At 47.3% G+C, this 19,551-nt stretch overlaps 1 protein-coding gene and 1 long non-coding RNA gene across 2 annotated transcripts in view; one reads left to right on the top strand and one right to left on the bottom strand.

The window, feature by feature from the left end:
* KCNH1 (potassium voltage-gated channel subfamily H member 1) overlaps positions 1–19,551 on the top strand; it is a 329,150-nt gene that overhangs the window by 289,663 nt on the left and 19,936 nt on the right. The gene's annotated exons all lie outside the window — the stretch shown is intronic.
* LOC140688609 (uncharacterized) lies at positions 12,793–13,556 on the bottom strand. Its single transcript, XR_012063308.1, has 2 exons — positions 13,382–13,556; positions 12,793–13,210 (listed from the first exon to the last, which is right to left on the bottom strand). It is a non-coding gene; the product is annotated as an uncharacterized lncRNA (long non-coding RNA).

Here is a 19,551-nt window from a genome sequence, read left to right as displayed (position 1 = left end):
GAGATAGGATTCAGAAGGGTTTGTTTTTAAATGTTTTGCTGCTTCCTAACCCATGACAGTCTTTGGGACTATTTTGAATATTGGAAGGAGGATGAAAATGCACCTGACTCTTGCACGTCGGCAGAAGCTAGACTCCAGAGAAGGCTCGCCACATCACTTCCAAAGAACCAGAGTCTCTCATGCCTTGATTGAAAGGAGCTTGTTTTGTTTGAAGTCAGAATAATTTCTTGTGTATCTGATGGCAGAACATCTAGACACATTTTTTTAAAGATTATCAATATGTCAGTTGCTCCTCTGCATATAGTGGTACACACCCCTTGTACCATTTCCTCCTGGACAATGAAAAATTAACCAGAGGCTTTGCTCCTGTGTCCTGTGGGCTTCTTGAGTAAGGGAAGCCTCTGTGTGCATGTTGGAACTGTCACATACTTAACATGAAGGAGACCTTGTGGGAATCTACCTTGGTTTTGCCGATCAAAAATAGGGCTTCAGTATTGAAATATGTACTTCTTTCCCTCTCTTTGAAATACACATCTCTCTCTGTTCTGGTGGCCAGAATAGTTTCTTCTGCAGTACAAGGAACCCACAATAGAGCATGAAAAGACTTTGTGCTCTTCCTAAGCCCACACAGCATCAATTCATAAATAATAATTCATCAACATTAACAATTGTTGCCCCTATAACACAGACCTAGTAGTGGCTGGGCCAGACTGAGTGTAGTGACAAAGGCATGACCTCAGACCCCCTGAGCTCATTCTAGTTTCTCACTGTATTTATGGTGAAAAACATGGGAAGGCTTTCTATATCCATCCCTCTCCACCAACAGTCAGGTAGGGGCTTCTGTGTTGGAACCTACATTTTTTTAATTGAAGTATAGTTGATTTGTAATGTTTCAGGTATACAGCAAAGTAATTCAAGTGTATGTATATATGTGTTTGTATATATGTGTGTGTGTGTGTGTATGTGTGTATGTATATATATTCTTCAGATTCTTTTCCATTGTATCTTATTACAAGATACTGATTATAGTTCCCTGTGCTGTACAGTAGGCCTTTGTGTATTTTATATATAGTAGTGTGTACCTGTTAATCCCAAACTCCTAATTTATCCCTCCCCCACCTCTCCTGTTTGGTAACGGTAATTTTGTTTTGAACGAGTAGAGAGAAGCCTGGCCCTCTCTCCCAGGCGCTGTCCATGGTCCCAAACCATGAGGCATGTTTATGACTGTGTTTGGCTCACTTTGTTTGAAGTTTCACTGCAGTGCATGAGCAAGAGAAATTTTTGTCACATCCATCTCCTTAATCACCTCATCCTGCATCTGAAGGTGCTGTCCTCCAAATGAGGTAAATGAGATAAATGCTGGAGCGACTGGCTTGGATAAGGGCGTACAGGCTCCGGCCACAGAGAAGTATGCCTCATTGTGCTACAAAGTGGCTCAAGAAGACTCAAACCTGACCTTGCCCTGTCAGCACTGGATCTAAGGAGTTGAGCTGGCCTGCCTGAGCCCCCTGACACTTGAAGATCCAGATGCCAAACTGGCAGGGTTCCCTCCGTCTTCTGCATGAATTATTACAGGCATCTGAGAGGGGCCTTTCTTGAACTGTTAACTTGTAGTTGGATTCATGAATAAGCAACTTGCTTCCAAGTCTCCCCATTCTTTTTGGCTCACTTATGATGTAATAGTGCATGTGCAAATCACCAAATGAGCCTTCCTTTTAGAAGGTAGTGCTGTTGTCAGGAGCTGACACCAGGATTCTCCTGTTTGTTTACCCCTATTTGTAGCCTGCACTAGGGAGACTCTGCCTTGTGCATTTGAATTGCTTTAGTTTGTGTGAATTTTTGATGTATTGCTTTGTTTCTTCATTCCGTTGTCAAAAAGAAGGTGCATGATGTGTCTCCCGTCTACCATACGTCAGGCATATGAGAATGGTTAAGAGGCAGTTCTGGGGCTCTAGAAGCATATGGCCTAGAGAAGCAAACAGAGAACTGTAATGTCACGTCACAAGTGCTGTGATTGCTCAGAGGTAGGGGAATCTTCCCAGGGAGGGTGACATTTGTACTGGATCTTGAAGGGTTCATAGGAGCTCAGGGGACTGAGAGGGGTGATAAGCAGCATTCCTGATGAAGAATGCAGGCTCAGCAAGAACCAAAATATGTGGGCGTGCATGGCCTGGTTGGGGAACAATGAGTAGTGATGTAAGGCCCAGCACAGGGGACTGGAAAGGGAAAGGGGATGGATAGCCGTTAAGAGCCTTCAGGGCAACTTAAAACATTTGAATCAGGCAAATGCAGTCTTGGCTGCCCTGCAAAAGTGAGCTTCTGCATCGAGTCAGTCATTCAGCTCCTGGTCGTCCTCGATGCCTCTGTGCAGATTTCCTCTATTTGGATTTCCTTTTGTTCAGGAAGCCTTCCCTGTCTCCCTCCACCACCCTCTCCCAGGCTGAATTAAGTGATCCATGGGCAGGTCCATTAGTTAGCTACCACACTGGGTTCTCTGTGCCTTTGATGCATCAAGCTTCCCCAGCAGACTGGACACTTGCTCAGGTCAGAGGCTGGACCTTACTTGGTGTTTTCTACCCAGTACCTTGGGTCGTGTCTGGCATAGGAAGGATGCTCAGTAAATGTCTCTTGGATAAACGTATAAAAGCTGAATGAGAGCCCTAGAATCCCCCGTAAGATGTGGTGTAGTACGTCACACTGAAGGGGTCAAAAATACTTTCATAAGTAATCCAGACGCTGAGACAGATCTGTGTTGTGCAGCTATTGGCTGTGGGCAGTGGGAGTTTCATGAGCTAGACTGTTAGTCAGGGAGGTCTTAAGGCAGTTATAAGCTATAATCTGCCTGGAGGAAAGGGTGAATTGGATGGCAGGGACAGGCTGAAGGCTCTGATTATCCAAGCCTTTGCTGTACAGCCCAAACTAGCTGTCTCAGCTAAAGTGGCCACGGTGTCTCTCATCCTCAAAAAAAGCAGACATTTTAATATGGAAAATTATTTTCCATCATTTCCTTATGACAGGAAAAGTCAGGGAGGATAGGATCTTCTCTTCCCCATGGGAGTCAGCAGAGGATGCTTAAATCCTGATGATTTTGCCCTAGAAAATGAAAACTATTAACTGAAGCATTCATTGGAATTGGCAGGCAGGACCCATCTGTCTGAACAGATGAGATATGAGTGTGACGTTGGCCATGGGCGCCCTTGGTGAGTCCACACACTTGCTGGGGGCCCCAGAAGGTAGCATGAGGCCTGGAAGTCAAACTCCAGCTCAGCCTTCCCAGAAGTACATGGCTGGAGCTGGAGTGTAAAATAAAAATATTCTGAATGTCTAAAAATCCTATTCACAAAGCCCGTGCACTCTGCTGTATGGGAAAGACTCTTAGCCCTCAGACTGTTGTTTTTTTTAAATCCTATTTATAAGGAAAGTAAACCTTATGTCCTTTTTCTGAATTCCAGGTCTCCCAGTACGTGTAGGAAAGCTATTCGATGGATTTTTTTTTCTAATTTCTGGTTTGTTCCTTTATGATTAGCAGTATTGCCAAAAAAACTGAGCAGAGGCCTGAAATCAGATTCAGACCCTAATGCTACTATTTACTAGATCAGTGGTTATTCAGCCTTGGCTGCACATTGGAATCATCCAGAGAGCTTTATAAATAGTCTCCCCCAGAGATTCGGATTTAATTGGCTGACTGTGCAGCCTGGGCACTGCGATTTGGGGTTCCAAGGGGCAGCCGTGGTTGAAAACTACTGTGTGAAAAGAATCACCTTGGGACAGTTGCCCAGCCTCTCCGGATCTTATTTTTTCTTGCCTGTAAACTGGGGATTATATTATGAACCTCACAGAACTGCTAGGATGAAATGGGATAAGGTCTGATCTGTGAGTGATGGCTGCTGACAGCTGTGATCACATTGCTGAAGATGCGATCACGGGTGGCCCCGGGGACCTTGTGGTGACCTTGAGTCTCTCATGTGAACCACCCAGGCACACTCTTTCCCAGCCATGGTGGGGACCACGCGAGAGGCCGGGGATGACTTAGTGAAGTCTGTGCCTGGTGGGTGACGAGAAGTGCTTAGTTCACTGTCGGGACAGGTCACGGGCCTTCTTTCCACATGAGGACGTCCGGTGCTGCCCAGCCAGCTGTGCTGTGACTCACAAGTGCCCCGTGTTAATAACCTCCTGAGGGCTGGGCTTTTCCACTCCGGTGGTTAACTTGTTTGTCTTCTTTGTTCTAGACTTATTGATTCCTTGTTTGTTTTTTCTTTTTAATCTTCAAGAAATCAGGACCTGAAGCCAGAAGAGCCATGGGAGCAAAAACACCTGGCTTTTATTGGTCTCTGTGGCTCGGTGCCCTGGCTGATGGTCCCCAGACTCTCATCAGAAGGCCCTTCACTGTTTGGGTGAGGTCACCAAGTTACTAATTAGCTTTAAAGGAAGGGTGCGCTAGGAAAGAGTTTTTTCTCAGTGTTTCTCTGGAAAGAGCTTCCTGAGGGGCAGGGTGGGCCCTTCCTCCCTTCCTCTCCTCCACTTCCAAGGAGTGACTAGACACACAAAGCAGGGCTCCTCTGCCCGGGGGCCACAGTCACTCCCAGGGCAGAGATGCTCAGCATTGACCACCATCTCTGACCATGTCCCCCATGACCCTTGTAACAAAAGAACATTTTCCTAACTAAAGGATGATTTTACTCCAATTTAAATTTTTAAGTTTAAAAATATAAGGTGTCTTTTTTTCCCAGGAAAGAAAGGGATTTGAGAAATTTTCAGAAACACCCAGTGTGGGTGGGGCCAGATGGGTTTCCTGTCTGTTTTCTGTCTGATCTGCCCTGCTTATTTAAGTACTTTGGTCAAACATCTTTACTGATTAATTTTACCCTTACAGTTAGTTGAGTGCCCTTCAGAAATCTGTTTGCATTTCCATAAATCAGTGTTGATTTTATCAGGATCAGTTATCTCCTTGGAGACCTGTCAGGAAAAGAGAGGCACATTAACCCCAGCAAGGCTGGTGCGGGATTTTTCCAGGAATGCCTTGGTTCCCCTACACATATGGGGTTAAAACAAATAGTACAATCTCGGGAAGCTGTCCTCTGTTCATTCATGTAAACTGAATCTCTTCTTCCATCCATTGGGCTTTAGATTACTATATTTTCCTGGACCCAATTCTAGGGTATTTCAGAGATTCGTAGAGAAGGACAATCATACATTTCATCAACTTTTATTGAGTCCATACACTGTGCCAAACCAAGGAATGGAAGATGAATTAGACCCCAAGGAACTCAAGTGGCCAAGAGACGAGACAGACACGTCAGTTATCTATTATAATTCCAAGGAGTAAAGGTGATGAACACAGGGCAGCGGCACATAGAGGCAGGGGTAGTGGAGTGCAGAATCCATCCGCGGTATCAACACCACCAGGCAGTCCTCTGCTACCCGCTCCCTTGGGCACGAGAAAACTCATTCCTTCTCAAGGAGCTCTGGCTTTCTTTCATTCCCTGGCTATTAAGTGGCCGCCTGCTAAATGCCAGGCATTGCTCTCAGCCCTAAGGATATAGCAGTTGACAAGACAGCTGCAGTCTATCTTTGATGGCCAGAATAATGGGGGGAGGTGGTCCCCGCCTTGCAAAATGGGAGAGTAAAATACGAATATGGTGACTATGTATAAGCACACATAACAACAAACACTAAAGCTGAAACAGCCCTTGGAGCCCAGGAACCCTTTGAGGGATGAATCAGTAGTCCCTTCTATCCGTAGAGCTTTGTCCTTTGCAAGTGTCTTTCCATCCTCACCATTGCGCTTCACTCCAGTCCCGAGAAGCAGCACAGCCTAGATCTTTATCCTTATTCACATAGGAAGTGTGCTGGGGGGTGGAGGTTGGGGGTGCAGACTTACTTGGGTTTAAAGTGCAATCTCTTGGCCTTAGAGCAAATTTTCCATTTTTATGTCTTTGTAAAGCTCATGTCTCTTGAGAGACTCCAGCTCAGGGCATTGGCCTCCTTAGAGTCTGGGGCTGGAACCCATTGGTACTTGCTTAGCGCTTGGTCATGGGGTGATGGGTATAGAGGGAAGGGGGAGGGTAAATGGGGGAGAGGCAGTCTTCAGCAGATTATGAGTCAGTTTAGAAACATAAGGACAAAAAGCTGGGCCAGGTTTGTGGTCCCTCCTGGGGCCACAGGGAAAAGGACAGCTCAGACGTGGCAATTGGCTTCTGCAGGCTTCTTTCTGCAGCTTCTGACATGTCTTAAAGAGCAGGGAGGTGCTGAGACAGACTCCTCTGCATTGTTGCCTGGGGGCATTATGTGCATTCATGGAGGGAGTCTAAATTTTATTCCAGCCATCCACATTTATGCAGTCTTTCGTTAAGTCTCGGAGTCATGTCAGGGATCTCATTATTCTAAAGACAACAGAAAATACCTCAAGAGAAAAGACATTTTATAAGATCTAAACATTTTATTAACCCAAGCCACCAAGTGCTTACACAGCTGGCGGCAGCCTTGGTGAGCCCAGGCTCTTGCCTTTAAGAATTTTTGTTAGAATTAAAAACCACTCTGATGTTCAGTCCCTGGGGTTGGCTAAGAGCCAGGGCAGCGGGACCTGGGTCATGCAGGTTCAATTTAGGTGCTTTTAGTCAGCCAGAGCATCAAGTACGTATTGTGTGTGCGAATGCCGTGTTAGGTGAAGAAGCCATGGGATCCCATGGAGAGAGCTCTGAGCTGAGGCAGGAGGCCTGGCCTGGGTTCCCCACCCGAGCTCAGGGCTCCTGTGCGTGGCAGGCACTTCCCTCCTGCTCTGTGGGTTGCTGAGTCCTAGCTATATAAAGGGGGAGGCTGAACTTGGGTCCCTTAGGGTCCTCCTAGCTCTGAAGCTCTGAGAGGAGTGAGAGGGTTACAAGAAAAGAATGGAGCAGCAGAAAAGCAAGGCGACACCTGTGTCAGAGCTGATCCTCATGTTAGGACAGTCGCTGTTGACCCTGTTCTCCCAAGGAGGCCCGACTTTCTGGACAACAGTGAGGAGCAGGGAGAACATCTCAGCAGCTATAATCGCTCCTCTCCCTGGTCGGGAGAGAGATCTGCCACCTTTTCCCCAGCCAGGGTCCCTCTAGGCAGGGATTCAGCCAAGAAATGAATCAAACAGTATGGCGCTGCCACTACGTGATTTATTACACATGCTATTTTTGGCCAGAGTTTGTGAGAAAAACAATAGATCTGTGTTGTTCCCTCTTCTTTTGAGCAAGCAGGTTCAAGTTTAACCCATTTAGATATAATTACAATTCTATCCCTTATGGTTTTACCCTTTGTCTTTAGCACAGATTGTTCCACGTTATTCCCCAGACTGTCCCCCAGCTAACCTGACCTTGAGTGACACCCGCCTCCTTTACTGTTTACTTTAATTGCAGGTGGTGATTCTCACTTTGATATCATGCCCGCAAGATAGGGGTTTCAGGCACATAGACAAGCCAGTGCAGGGTCAGCCTTCATGAAATTCTATTTGGTTAAACACACGGCCCTGGGAGAGGGAGGAAAGGGAGCCCGATGTGCCAGGCTGTGGGTTGAGGAGTTAACTTTCTTTGTCCCATTTGATCCTCGTATTATCTTGTGAGGTGTTATAGATTGCTTCCTGAATTTATAAATGAAGCAACATGCTCCAGGAGTTTAAAAGAAAGTCTGTGGAAAGTTAAAATAATTCAGTTATGCAAGAAAAATGACTTCATCTTTTCTATAAATCAATGTAGGTTTCTTTCCAGCCCCCATAACTGTTAGTGGTAGAACCTTCATCTTAGGAAATTTGGGGCCACTCACCACACTTCTCAGGGATTGTTCCAAATTCTGGCCAGCATTGCCCAATAGAGCTCTCTGGGATGATGGAAGTATATTTGCACTGCTCCATGCACCTAGCTCCCGGCCAGAGGTGACTGTTGAGCATCTGAAATGTGGCTAATGTAACTGAGCTAGTGATTTCTTAATTTTATATAAATTAATTTAAATTTAAAGAGTCATTATGGCTATCATATTGGACAATGCAGTTGTGGGCAAAATTACATGGGGCACAGGTATTTATTTGGTGGGTCTTGGCTGACAGCTCATCCTGGGAATCACCATTTACCACATTGAAAACCCTGAAAATAATTCTGTTTCCATTGGAATGTCCAAGGTGTTGGTCCCTTCTGAGTTCCTTCTATTCCTGACCTCAGGCCTCCTTAGGACTGGCTCCCTCTTCACTCCCTCTTCACACTTCATTGGCTCTGGGATCCCACATTGGACACTAGCCATGTGCTCCTCTTGAGCCCTTGAAATGCAGATAGTGAGGACTGAGATGTGCTGTAAGTGTGAAAAATACAATGGAGCTTGATGACTTAATATGAAAAATATATACATAAATTAAAATATATTTTTATAAAATAAATTATATGCATATATTTATATGAATATTTATGTTACTATAAAATAACATCTCATTAATAGTTTTTTATGTTGATTACATGTTGAGATCCTATTTTGTTCATGTAGGGTTAAATACCATATTAAGATGATCTTTTGAGTTTCCATTGTTTTTATTTTCCTTTATTCTTTTTTAAAAATGTTTTATTTTTATACAGTTCTTAAAGGCTGCTTTCCATTTACAGATATTATAAAATATTGGCTGTATTCTCTGTGCTGTACAGTACTTCCTTGAGCCTATCTTGTACCCAGTAGTTTGTACCTCTGTCTTCCCATTTCTATATATTTTGTGTGTTTATAATATATATATATGCAGTTCATTTTATCTGTGTCTTCTTACTTTTTTTAATGTAGCTCTAGAAAATTCACACATGTGACTTACATTTGTGGCTTGTGTTAAATTTCTGTTGGAGATCGCTGCTCGGGGGAGTCACTGTGCTGTTCCCGAGTCTTCTGAGGGAGATGTCAGTCCACTTCCTGAGGGCCTGGCCTCCAGCATGGGGCATTGTCAAGGCGGAACTGGAAATGCATATTTCAAAATGTTACTTCACCACCCCAGCAACAGGGTTCTCCAGTTCCAGAAGGGAAGAGGGTTCCCCAGCCCTTTGGATCTATGAACTGGGGGCTGGGCCTCCTTATAGGCAGAGGGTCTGCTCAGGGAGGGAAGGAGAGAGTAGTCAGCCTCAGCCCCAGTGCTGGACCTGCCTCACTGGTCAAAAGCTGAATCCCTGAGGGTAGGGAGCAGTGAGCAGTAGGGGCCTGCTCAGGTGCAGTCTGGGAACTAAAGTGCATTCATAGCCTGATCCATCGGGCTTGACGGATGAATCCCAACATGGCCCTGATGTGTCCCAGCTCTGGGAGTGACCACCAGTCAATACAGTCAGTCCCCGCATCTGCAATTGAATCTTCCCTTTCTCACCTAGCTGAGGGCCTGGCCCTTCAAAATCCTTTGGGGAGATGCTTGTTGAATTAAAGTTGGGCAGATGAGGACTAGGTCTCACCTAATCCCGGAGGCTCCCTGAGAGGCAAAGAAGAGCCACTTGTAAAGCAATTTAGAAATGAATCAGTGTGTGGTCAAATAGAAGGCATAACTCAAACAGAAGATGTAGACACATCCCTTTTGTTGCTCTAAGTTGATCAACCGTGTGCCCAGCACCTACCCTTTCCAGAGCCCTGATGCAGGAATGGAGAGAACAGGGGTCCTCAGGGAGCCTGGTGGGAGAGGCAGGACATGAAACCAAGAGACTGGGTCGCTGTGCCAGTGGGGCACCTGAACACCCAAAGATGAGCAAAGGAGACCTCAGTGAATGTCGTAGACTTGTTGGGGAAGGTAAAGTTCCATGCAAATTAGAATCCTAAAACAAATTTCTTTCTAAATGCCTGGAAGGGAGACCCCACTGTTTGAAGAACCCTGCAGTAAGTCATTCTGCAGGTAAATCCTTCAATAATAGCATGCAGGTGTTGAGAGTTTTCAGAAAAGTCTGGATTTTTTGTGTCACATACTTTCTTTTTTTTTTAAATATATTTTTATTGAAGTAGAGTCAGTTTACAATGTGTCAATTTCTGGTGTACAGCACAGTACTTCAGTCATATAGGAACATACATATATTCATCTTCATATTCCTTTTCACCATAAGTTACTACAAGATATTGAATATGGTTCCCTGAGCTATACAGTGTAAACTTGTTTATCTACTTTATATTTATTAGTTAGTATCTGCAAATCTTGAACTCCTAATTTATCCCTTCCCACTCCCTTCTCCCACTGTTTTCTGAGTCTGTTTCTATTTTGTAAATAAGTTTGTTTGTCTTTTTTTTTTTAAGATTCCACATGTAAGTGATATCATGTCACATACTTTCTTAAAGCAAGGCCCACCTGAGCACTGTAAATGGAACATCTTTGAGCAGGGGTGAGGGTGCTTAGAAACCAGGCAATGAGATGCATAGACTACTCTGAGGGATTATTCCATTGTCCCGGGACCTGCTTCCCTTCGGAGCCCTGAGAGCAGGGCTCCCGGAGCATCTTCTACAGTTGCGTCCGAAGCGCTGTCTTGCAGCCCTGGCCTCAAAGCCTGTGCTGAGGCTAGAAAGGCCCCGCTGAGGACTCGTCCCATCCCAGGCCCCCTCCAAAAGCTGCGCTCTTTGGCTGCATACCTCAGGGAGTGTATCTCCCCAGGCCCCACAGAGGCTCACACATGGGCTGTTTTTTTATGATTATTGTTGCTGACATGGGGTTAGCATCTTGAGCCCCTCTTTCTCAACCCTGAGAAATCACAGTGACTCATGATCGTCTATAATAACAATTAGCTCTTGATAGAAAAATTATGCCCTAGTGATTACAGTGCAAAATCCTGGGGAGGTTGTTATAAGAGATTAGTGATGCAGAGTTGAACCAGGCCAAACTAATCCCATTAAGATTTATATTGTATGTTGTGTAAATCTGCTTGTTGACAGTCAGGCTCAGCAAAAGAGGATTGGGCTCCTCATCCCTCCTGGTCCTTGGGCAGGGAGTGGCCACAGGTGTACTCAGAGCCCGCCCAGGCATGAGTCAGCTGGTGCAGGCAGCACAGTGGGTCTTCCAGAAAAGGTCCCAAGCCTGTCAGAGTGGGAGGAGGCCTGTCCTTGCCCCTAAGAGCTGGGGATTTCTACTCCAGAAGCTTCCCTGAGTCATTACCAGTCTTTGCTGCTGCTGGGCTTGCCCTTGAAGGCAGGTCTTTCTCATGGACTTGATCTGAAGCCTTCCTGCTCTGAGGGCTGGCTGCTCCGTGACCTCCCTCCAGGACCAGCACAGGCCTCCGATGGATGGAGAGTCTGCTGGTCAGACATCGCCATGGAGCGCCCCCTGGGGAAGCAGCCCTCTGAGGAGACGTGCGCCCCAGGACATCCCAGGGGCCTCCTCATAGCGCCCTGCCAGGGGCATGTGGAGTCATATATCAGCCCCACACAGGCACAACCTAAATGAAGTACCCAAGCTCGTTTCTTACTTCTGGGTTGTTCCCTGTAGAGACAAAGGGCATCGAGAGGGGCTGAAATGCACAAAAGATAAACACAAAAAGGGTACAGATCGTGCCCCACTTTGAGGTCAGGGATGGTATCCTGATCCTCTTTGTGTCTCCAGCACACAGCACAATGCCTAACACACTGGAGCCACAATATTTGCATGAATAAGTGAGTGAATGGATGAATGAAGACCTTAGTTCATGAATTACACTGTGTATGTATGTTGACCCCTGTAATAAACATGTAACTCTGACCCCTGGGTGGATACAGTGAGCTCATTGCATGTATCATATCATTTGGTCCTCAACAGCCCGTTTTGCTGATGAAGTTTGGGTCGAGCAGTTTGCCTTAAGTCATGTGGTGAGTAAGCAGGGGCCCCCAATCCTAGGTAAAGGCAAAAAAAAAGGGATCATTAAATATTTTCTTCCTTTCTATCCCAAACCAGGTTTCATTTAAAACCCTTCCAACTACTTGATGACATTTATGTTGTAAAATTCCACAAGGTATATTTTACTCTTCTTATGAGCCGATGTAGAAACTGAGGTTCAGAGAGGTTAAGTGATGTGCCCTAGGAACACACAGCTGTCAGCCATCACACAGACCCTGTATCACAGTCCACGTGCAGTTCCACAGCCCAGAGCTCCTTCCGTGACCTCCATGCCTTCAGACTGCACCCAACACAAGACAAAGCCTCTTCACTTCTCACAGCAGGAGCAGTGCAGGCAGCATATTGGTCTGTAGATTGGAGAAAATTATCAATATCCACACCCTTTTGTTTAGCACAGTCATGAGAAGTCACCCCTCTGAGTGGCTGGAGGATGGGTGAGCCCTTCTAAGTCACCGAGGCTCCCAGAACTCAGGCCTGCTTTGTTGGTGCTGAATTCCTGGTAGTTCCACTCTGAGCCACCTTGGTCCTGAACGAAGTTAACTTCTGTGTGTTTGACCTCTGAACTTCCCATGTCATGGAAATAAATTATCTTTAATGCAATGCAGGCAAGTGGATATTGATCACTGCTTATGAGCCTGGCCCTGGGCTGTGTCCTGAAAATGCAAACAGGAATAAGACAGACCAGAGAAGGAGGCGGAAAAATCTATGACCAAAGGAAAAATGAGTAAGTGCTAAATTGAAGCAATTGTCATGAGCTGTGGGAATAATTAATTTAGCCTGGAAATATATAGGAAGGCTTCCTGGAGGAGGTGGCATTTGAGCTGAACTATTAAAAAGAAGTTCTCTGGGCAGAGAATGAAAGGCCAGGCATTGCAGGCTGAGAAAAGAGAAAAGCTAAAACAGAAGTTCTATTCTCCACAACCACTTCCCTAATCCCCACAATCCTGGGCAAAAAACTCACCACCCAAAGACAAGGATGATTGGGCAAGCAAATTTAATTCTTTAAGGAGATCTGGAGAAGGGATCACATCTTGATATGTATTTTACCCCCTGATCCTCCAAGCCTGGCAATTAGGAGATGCTCATTTAATATTTATGGAGAAAGGAGAGAATGGACTGTATTCCCCAAAGCCAGAACAGAACTGCGTCTTCAGTGCTGAAAGCGTGATTTGGGACCTTAATGATCCCTTTGTGCGTTAAGGCCTGGGCACTTCCCGTCTTGTGTCTGGTCATGTTGCCATCTTTGCTTTGGCTCAGGAGACTCAGAACTAGGTGGGTGGCATCTGTTAGAACCTTGTGGTCAGCTGTTGGCTAGATCTCTTTGGCTGCCTTTGTTTTCCTTCTATCCTCACTTTCTTGCGAATGTTATCCTTTATCTTGCTGTGTTTTCTGCACCTAAAAAAGCACCTATGAATCTATTGGTTTTTGAACCAAGTTGAAAAAAGTTTTTAAAGGTGAATGAAATACATTGGCAAGCACAGGGGCAGACCTAAGTAAAGGAATATTGCCAGCATAATAGCGCCTGTCTGGCCGAGGGCCAGGGCGAGAAGGATGCACAAGAGCTACCTGAACCAGCGCGGGGGGAGCCAGGCAGAAGGAGCCACTTCTTCCCCAAGGCCATGGCACTGGGCTGGCACTCATGGGCTAGAATTCCAAGACTCCCAGATTCCTGTTCATGTGGAAATGCAGTTCTCAGACCCTTTAGTGAACTTAAGACAGAAGCACAAGTGCCACAGGCATTAGGAGCAAACCCTTCAGGAAAGAACCTGTGTTTGAGGCCAGGTGGTCCTGAGTATGAATCCCAGCCCAGCCACTTACTCGCCCTGTGGTGTTAAGCCGAAGGCCTAACCTCTCTGGGCTTCATCTTCCTATTCTGTAAAATGGGGATAAAAACAGCTATACCACAGGGTATTCAGGAGGGCTGGTTGACATAGTGACTGTGCAGCATAGAGCTCATTGTCTCCTTGTGTGATGCTTCCCCAAGGCCCAGACACTCAGACAGGCAGTCTCTCTCCAGCTCCATGTGGGAGAGCTACTGGGCAGAGGCACAGACACAGCGCCTGCACAGTGGTTGGATCCATCTGTCTGTCTGTCTATCTATATATCTATTTCTCTATCAAGCAATCATCTGTCCACCCACCCACCCATCCACCCATCCACCCACCCATCCACCCATCCACCCATCCATCTATCTATACACCCATCTCTAATTTCCTGAATGTACATATCTCTATCTCTATATTTTAAACTAATAGGACTGTGGGTCTGACCCTTAGTTACCTTAGCTTCATGGCGCCACCATCAGCACAAGTGGTCTGTCTTAAGACTCTGTGTTAATTTGCAAAAGCTGCCGTAACAAAGTACCGTGGACAGGGTGGCTAAAACAGCCGTTGTTTATTGTCTCCCAGGTGGGGAGGCTTGAAGTCCAAGACTAAGGCGCCTGCATGGTTGGTGCCTTCTGAGCGCTGTCAGGGAGAGTCTGCTCCAGGCCTCTCCCCTGGCTTCTGGCGGTTTGTGGACTCCTCGGTGGACCTTGGCTTCTGCTGCATCACCCCGATCTCTGCCTTCATCTTCACGAGACGGTCTCCCTGTGTGCTGTGAGCGTGTCTGTCTCTGTGTCCAAACCTTCCCTTCCATAAAGACACCTATCCTATTGGACTAGAGGCCCACTCTATGACCTCATCTTAACTAGTCACCTCTGCACTGACCCTATTTCCAAATAAGGCCACATTCGGAGGTTCTAGGGGTTAGGATTTCAACAGATGAATTTCTGGGGACAGCAACCCATAATCTCCCACTCTTTTATCCAACTGCCCATGCATTTATGACGTGGCTGTGTAGGGTCACGGCCACAGAGTGAGATGGGGCTTGGGAGATTTGACTCAAATGAGAACCTAGAACTTGAATCCACAACCTTGACTTGCTAGGACTTAAAAAGTGGGGTAGTTAGTGTTATCTATAGGATCTCATCATTTATTTATACCTGTCCCCTCCATGTGTAAAAGAAAGACTAGTACCAGGGTACCCTTGGTACCCCTCCCAGGCAGTGCTCCAACCCTTGATCTTGGGCCCCAAACACAGATACCTCCCTTACCCTTGTCCTGCCTCCCAGGGAAACAAGACTCGTTCTCCCTTCATGGGAGGAGTTTGCAGACTGTTAATGTAACCAAAGAGAGACTCTTCACTGTGGAACTGGGAATCTGAACACTGCCACAAGACCAAATGTTCTAGCCTTGCAGCAAACCTTCTTTGAAATTAACCTGATCCTGTTCAAATCACTCCTTGTTTCAGCCTACAGCCTCCGTGCTTGTGCCTGAATGGGTGAGTGCACGTGAGAATGAGTGGAGTCATCCTTCCCCTTGAATTCCAGAAGCCCTGCCAGAGTAAAGGAACTCAGTAGATTCCAAGTAAGATCAGCAAGTTTAAAGGGTCAGTTCGTGGAGACTATAAATATGACAGCTGTTAATGAACTGTAACTGTGTAAATGGAAGATCTAGCAATGTTTACTGTTACATGAAACATCCAAGCAGAGAAAGGATATGTTCTGCTTTAGAGGCTCAGAAGTCCTAGATGGTGACAGTGTCCGTGAGTGGAGGAAACCTCTGAGATCCTCAAGTGTGATGTGTGCTCTGGGTGCTGCGGCCTCCCTGCAGGCAGGACAGAGCTCTGCAGCTCCCACTGGCTTCAGGGTCCTAGTGTCCAACTCTCTGGAGCACACAGGGGGTCCAACACCTTCCTGCCTCTCTCCCCATCACTGGGATCGCACGGAGCCTGCCTCAGGAGAGCTCCACCAGTTGGAGAGTTCGTTCTCTCAGCCCCCAATTCCCCTGGCCTTTTCCCACCCAACCCTCTTCTCAAGAAGCCTGGCTCTTTCCCCAGAGAACCACAGGGGACCTTTTAGTTCTTCAAGCAAGCAGATGGTGGACTTTTCAAGTCTTGAGTAGGGAGCATCTACTTGACTCCTGGATCTTTCTTTTTGTGCCAGCTACCACTCTTGGCACAAATTTGAAATGAAATCCAATGATTCATTGGAAAACAAAACAAAACAAAGACAAAATTCTTCTACCAGCGTGAACAGGAAAAGGCATGTAATAGGTGAGGGTCACCGAAAAAGCCTCCTGCCACCCTCACGTGCACTTCATGTGTGTTTGTGCAAGCAAGGGGTGCTCGCCCATTGAAGAGGCAGCTCCTGAGCTCCTGCTCTGTGCCGGGCACTGTGCTTGGCCCGGTGGGGGATGCTGAGGTGAATCAGCCAGGAGCCCTGCCCTGAGGGACTGATGATTAGTGGGGGAACTCAAATATTTACACAAAAGGCTAATTCAGGGTAGAAAGTGTTGTTTCTAATTAGAGCAGACTGGAGATGAAGCTATGTTCAGGGAAGAGTTGAGCACCTCTGGCAGGGAGGCTCAAGGAAGGCTTCCTGGAAGAAGTGGCCTTCCTCAGGCCTTTGCTGCGGGGGTAGGATTTGAACCAGTGGAAATGGGCGTCGGGGAAGGGGAGAGCAACCCAGTCGGAAGGCAGCATGAACAGCTCTGGAGTGGGGCGGATGGTGGGCACACGGCATTGGAGTCCTTTGCCTGGAGACTAAGGGCTTCACATACACACATGATGCTGCCCCGTGCATTGTGCTGTGTTTACATGTCTGTGCTACATGCTACTGTGGCCTTGTTTGCATTGTGTCCAGTCTCATCATGTACCTGAATCACACGCCTGGACCACAGCCTGAGCATCCTTCGGAGTGGGGCCAAAAAGAAGGCCTCCTTGGCAGTTCTGTGAAAATGGTGTCTGCTTGAATAGATTCATCTGACATTTCGAGGGAGCATCGGGAAGGCCCCTCGTATTTATTCTGTCCCCAGGACCAGATGCATTGATTGCCCTTTCATAGGCTACAAAGGGGAAAGAATGACCAGGCTGTAGGAGTTTTCATTTTTTTTTTTTTTTGCACGGAGAGGCTTTTTAGAAAATGCTTCTGCAGACCAGCCACACCTGGAGCCACAGTCCGCCCAGGCCCTGGGCATTAACCCAGCATCATGGGGAAGACAGGCGCTCAATCTCCCCCTGTGTGGCTGGCGGCTTCCTGGCTGATCACTCACACCTAAGGTCTGCCAAGAACTCGGATCGGGCAGCCACTTCACGGACCGTATGAAACACAGCGTGGGGGGTGGAGCAGAGCTGGGCTTGGGTTTTACTGCCAGTAATTGCTTGTGCTGTCCCTGTCCTTGAACAGTTCTTGATGTAAATAGCTCTCTCGGGGAGCAGAGTCTGGGTCCAGTCAGGGTGAGTGCCTGCCACCTCGTTATGGGCGGACTCTCCATGTGCCTGGCGGAGGCTAAGACCTTACGCGTCTCAGTCCTGGGAGCCTGGGGACAGACACATCAGAGTAGGGGGCTGGGAGCCCTGCTTGGCAGCTGATTACCTGCTCCCCCTCCCGCCCCTCCTGGGCTTGACTGCCCTTGTCCATGCCTACCAGACTCCCCTGGGGTATTGGTCCAGCAACAGTGTATCTGGACAGCGGACCTCGGCGCCCTCTTGTACTACCTGTCCCTGCATATGTTCCCTCCCTCCTCCACCAACACCTGCTCTTCTCCAGGACCTTGAATTCCCAGAGAGGAGGGACTATGCTTTCTGCCTCACATCCAACCTTCGGTGTGGTCCTGACATAACTTGGGTTCAGTACTGTTGGTCAGATGGGACATAAGAGAGGGTTAGCCCATCAGGGACCTCCCCCGCCCCATGCTCAAGCTCTTCCATCAGCACTGACGTGTCCTTGAGCCTCAGTCTTCTCATCTGTGAAATGAGAATAATAGCATCTGCCTGGGTGGTGTGGTGAGAATTAGCCCCTGTGCTTAGTATGCACTGCTCGTAAGCGCTCTTACTGCCTTCCACCTACTTGATAAGAGGGGCGGTCTGAGACTTAGGAGAGCTGCTGGTTCCCAGTTCAGACTACCATTTCCTGGCTGTGGGCCCTGGAGGACACCCCTACCCCTCTCTGGGCTTCAGTTTCCTCACCTGTGACACAGAGAGGTTGAACAAAGTGATATGTGAGGTCCTTTCTGGCCCTGACTGTGGTTCTAATGAGATCACTGGGCATCCACCACCCACGTTCTGAGTCACCAGCCAGGGCTCACATAATCCCAAGTAATGGCTAAAGCAAAAGTCATTTTTATTTGACTTTCAAATATTTTGCTTATTTGGTGGTAGATGTTACTTTCCACACTCCAGTTTGCTCGGGCAGATACTAAAGGTTGTCTGCATCTCTGGAGCACATCAATGACTGTGGGTAAGGAAGGCGACATCATACCCTCCAGGGAATGTTGCCCACCTGCCACAGTCCTGGCTGTGAATGCCAGTGTCTGAATTTTGTGAAACTGATGGCAGCAGAGGTGAGTCTAGATGGGGCTTCCCCTCCTCCTGTTTCTACAGAAAGCTTCATGGAAGAGGGGAGATTTCAGGATGAATGAAAATAGTGAAGTAAGGAGTAGGATTAATTGGCAAAAGGACAAGATCTGGAGCCCAGTTCTCCGGATTTGAATGTCAGTTATACCACTGAACCTCTCCAAGTCTCAGTTTCTCCATCTGTAAAGTGAGGCTAGTGATGGTACCTACCTTAGGGTTTAAATAGAATACAATATGCAAAGAGTAGATGGCATATCACCGGGCTCTCAGTAAGCATTCAGTCATGCAGCTACTGATTATGATTATTATGTGTGTGTCGGGGGGCATTGTCACGGGGTGGCATGATGTAGAAATAGGCTGGAATTGGAATTAGGAGGCCTGGACATAGGGGGAGAGATGCAGTGTAACCTGGGACAGAGGATGTAAGGAGGGATGGCTGATCATAAGAGGGTAAGTATGGGCAGAGAAAAGGACCCTGGCTCAGAACCGCAGGGCAAGGGGATCCCCCGGGGAAGGACGACTGAGGAGAGGAGAGGCGACAAGACCTGAGTCGAGAGTCCTGAGATCTGTCTTCTGATCACTTTCCTAGTCTGTCTTCAGAGCAATCAAATCAGGTGGTTTTAGCCTTTTTTTTTTTTGGAGGGAGGAAGTTATAAAAATTTCACCCAGGTGGGCTCTGTGTCTGGGGTAGGGTCCCCCAGGAACACCCCTGACTGAAGTGGGGCTAGAACACGGCTTTCCAGCTCCCAAACGCCAGCCCCAAGACCCTGTCACTGTCGTTCTGATGGATGCTGCCTGGTTAGCCCCAAGTCACGCACCCCAGGAAGTTCGTTTTCTCTTTCTGGTCTGAGACCTTTGTGCATTTATTGAGGTGAAGGTTAAACCCCCAGAGAAGAGAGATTTAAGAGGCCTGTAATTCTTCTCTGCCAGCTTTGTCAACTCCTCAGGTGCTGGAGCGAAGTGGACGGGGAGTCTGCCAGCTGCTGGAGAGTTCATATCTGAAGAAAGGTTTTTCCACCAAGGGCCTGAGCTGACAATTCCTTTCCCCGAGATGCTGGCAGGTCTTGCCTATTTCAGGTACTTCTCAGCAGGCTCCCTCTGTGTTTCCCTCCACCCTGGACTGGCAGTGAGGCTGTGGGGAGGGATGATGAAGTCTGTGGCTTTCTCCGAAATTCTCAGTGCAGATGAGATAAATTCTCATCTCCAGAGCAGGTGATGGTCTGCCTCCCCACTTTCCCCCTCTCCTCACTCCCATCTGGAAAAACCTAGACAAGCCCCTCCCAGGTCTGCTTGCAACCCTGAAGATCTCTGCTGTTGGGGAGGGAAAGGGGGCTTGAGTT

Source organism: Vicugna pacos, chromosome 23 (genome assembly GCF_048564905.1).
Source record: "Vicugna pacos chromosome 23, VicPac4, whole genome shotgun sequence".
In the NCBI taxonomy this organism is placed as follows: Eukaryota; Metazoa; Chordata; class Mammalia; order Artiodactyla; family Camelidae; genus Vicugna; species Vicugna pacos.
This window is presented reverse-complemented; position numbering and strand designations above follow the sequence as displayed.